The 3,105-nt window shown below is 57.7% G+C and overlaps 1 protein-coding gene across 2 annotated transcripts in view; it reads left to right on the forward strand.

Moving 5' to 3' along the window:
- Nucleotides 1–3,105, forward strand: part of RAB3IL1 (RAB3A interacting protein like 1) — a 20,092-nt gene that overhangs the window by 3,122 nt on the left and 13,865 nt on the right. The gene's annotated exons all lie outside the window — the stretch shown is intronic.

Genomic DNA, 3,105 nt, shown 5'->3' on the forward strand with positions numbered 1-3,105 from the left:
CCCTACCGGGAGGTGCTCTACGCCCCCATCCCTGCCCGTGCTGTAGCACGAGGACTGGCGAGCCGGTTCGCGACTTGGGGTGGAAGGACATTCGGCATGGAGGGTTCAGGGGGTCTCTCTGGGGGCAGGAATTGTGAAGGGTGGGCTGCTGACCGTCCCGGAGTGACAGCGCCAACTCCTAGCTTATCCGGAGCGCAAGTGAGATGGGGGCAAGGGAGTGTGCAGCGGAGTGCAAAGCCTGGGATAAGCACCTACAGGAGGGACCCCCAGGCTTAGTGAACCCTTGAAAAGCAGTGCATTTGCGAAAGCGGGGACTGGGTCTCTGCCACATTCGCTTGCAAGTTGGTGAACTTCCATCTAGGGCTCATGGAACCTGCTGAGCTCAAAGGTGGGTTGAACCTCCCTGCAGCCTGGAGGGGTGCAGCGCAGACTCTGGGCCCTGGACTAGTGGCTCCAGTACCCATATCTGTTCCTTGATTCTTAGGGGTGGTCCCAGTCCCTGGGCAACCAGGTGTGGGACCCTTTCCCTATATGTGCAAAAATGCTGTGGCCTTCTCATGGAGTTGGGTAAACACTTCCTCCTCCCCATAGCCTGGAAAGACCAGGTCCTGGAGGAGATGTGGCCAGAGTGGGGGTGGGTTGTACTCCTGGAAAGAACGGGGCCAGATGGGTGGTCCCAGGACAGGGCTCCTCCCAGCCACAGCCGGGGAGTGAGGGAAGCCCCACTGGAGAGGCTGGCGGGCTGGAGAGTTTTGATGCAGGCTGGATCCGCTTTACTCCATGGCACCTAGCGAAGTTCATTCGGAGTTCGAGCTGAGATGCTAGGGGAGGGCTGGGGAGTCATCCCCAGCAGGGGCTCCAGAGAGAATGGGCTCCTGGTAGGGGTGAGGTGTGGAGACACGTGAGACTCTTAAAGGGAGAGAGTTAAGCAGAGCCTGGATTCTTGTGGAATTGTGCCCTGGGGGAAGGAGACTGAGCTTATGGAGAAGGTGGTTGAGGTGGGTTGGTGACAGCTGGAGAGGTCAGGGCGAGCCCACCTGGGGTAAACCGTTCTTGAGGAGCTTCTGGAGGAAGCTCGTGACCCCTTGTGTTGGGTGCACCCAGGCAAAACACAGCCACAGAGTTGCTGTGTGATCTTGAGAGTATGGCCTCACTGCCCTGAGCCTCAAGGTGAAATGTGCGGGTTGTGTGGTGGAGGTAATCCAGGCCCAGAGAGTGTCCTTTCCTGGAGGCGTCCAGGCTGGAGCCAGACAGACAAGTCTGGGAGGTGCCAGTAGATAGATGCTCACTTTAAAGACTGGATCCAAGAGTCCTAGGACCCTTCTGGATGGACCAAGCTGCCAAGCTGACCCCCGCTTGATCCTAAGTGTGGCTTACTTGGATCCCCCAGGGTGTAGCTGGGTGCAGAGCACATAGTAGGTGCTTCATAAATGCAGATGGAAAGCATGAGGGGCAGAATGAGGAGCTGGGCATCTGGGGATTGAGAGGCAGAGTTTTGGGGTTACCTTGAGCTCCGCCTTTTCATGGTTCTCTTACTTGGATGTTGGAGGCAGGGGCCAAGCTGCCAGCACCCGCTGGGTTCCTGGTGTCCTAGGAGCTCACGCAGACCCCAGCAGCAGCTGGGAGGGATGCTGCTCAGGTCACATTTGCCCAGGTAACTGACTGAGCTGCTGTGACACCTCTGGGCGAGTGCATACTTGGGATCCTTCCTCCTAGACTAGGAGGGGTGAGGAGTTGGTGACTCTGGCTAAGCCATTGATGTCTCTGGGGCTTGGTTTCCTTACCTGGAAGACAACAGAGATACGTCTCTTGGGTGACTGCTCTGTTAATGGCCGGGTCATAGTGCCAGTTCACCTTCTTGGCCCTGGACCCAGGGCTGCTCCCCTGGGGTGGGTGGAAGTGGCAGGACTCTGCAGGAGCTCAGGTGGACCCTCTTCCTTGGGACTCCTTGAGTGTGGGCCCTGAACTCAGAACCCAAAGGTGGCTCCCCCAAAACAGGACTGCTCCCCTCCCCCCCCACAGTGTCCCCCGTCCATAGTCTTGGGTGCCAAGCCGGCTTCGTGGTGATGGGGTGAGGATGGCGACTGGGGTACTTCTGCGGCTAACACAGTGCTGGGCACTTGAGACTTGGTCATCAGAGCCGGGAGTTTGGGTTCTGGGCTCGTTTTCTGCCACTGAGTGGCCACATGACATTGGTGTAGCCCCTCAGTCTCGGTTTCCCCATCTGACAGATGGGGCTAATCATACCTCCCTAGAAAGGGAAGGACAGGCTCTGATAGACTGCCCAGGAATGAGAAAGACCACCCCAACCTCCCAGGGATGGGAGACTGTGTCTTTGCTGCAGGCAGGATGCTGGGGAGCTGCAGGGCTACAGATGGGCTGTGAGATCTTGAGAAAGTCACCTAACTGTTCTGGGCCTTGGCTATCGTAAGGAGCTTGGATCTGTGAGGTCCTGCCTTTAAGGAGTAAGTCACAGGGAACTCCAGGCTCTGAAATGGCATCTGAAGTATGGCCTAGGGGCTCCAGGGTCAAGAGCAGGAGAAAGGGGTTGTGTGACCTTCACTGTCACCTCCTCCTGGAAGCCCTCCATGATTTAACTACCTCCCGCCTCCCCCTCAACAGATGGAAATGTCTTTCCTGCTGTCCCTTAATCAGCACATCTGTCTGTGGGGCTCAGTAGAGTCCTGCTTGTCCTAGACTCTCCCCACACGGGATTTGTGCTCAACAGGGTGGGGGAAGGGAAGCAAAATGAATTCAACTGTGATGAGAAGGGGGCTTGGTGATGTGGCTGCCAGAATCTGTGCACATTGGGTGGGTCTGGGCCGCTGGAGTGCCTGGCACACGATAGGTGCTCACTGCATATGTGTTGCATGTTTGAGGGCTTGGGGTGTCAGATTCTTCTAGGACTAAACAGGCAGATGTGAGGTGTGTGCCATGTGCCCTGCTCTACCTCAGTAGAGGAAGGAGCCCTCCACCCTTTCACGCCTTGTGCCACCTCCGGTGGAGACACAGGGCTGGATTCCCTCCCTCATCAGGGCTGGGCTGGGCTGGGCTGGCAGGCCTGGGGCTATGGCAGGGAGAGGCTTGGCCTGCCCTCGCCCCCCC

The sequence above is a fragment of the Lipotes vexillifer genome, unplaced genomic scaffold (assembly GCF_000442215.2).
Source record: "Lipotes vexillifer unplaced genomic scaffold, Lipotes_vexillifer_v1.1 scaffold1129, whole genome shotgun sequence".
Classification (NCBI taxonomy): domain Eukaryota; kingdom Metazoa; phylum Chordata; class Mammalia; order Artiodactyla; family Lipotidae; genus Lipotes; species Lipotes vexillifer.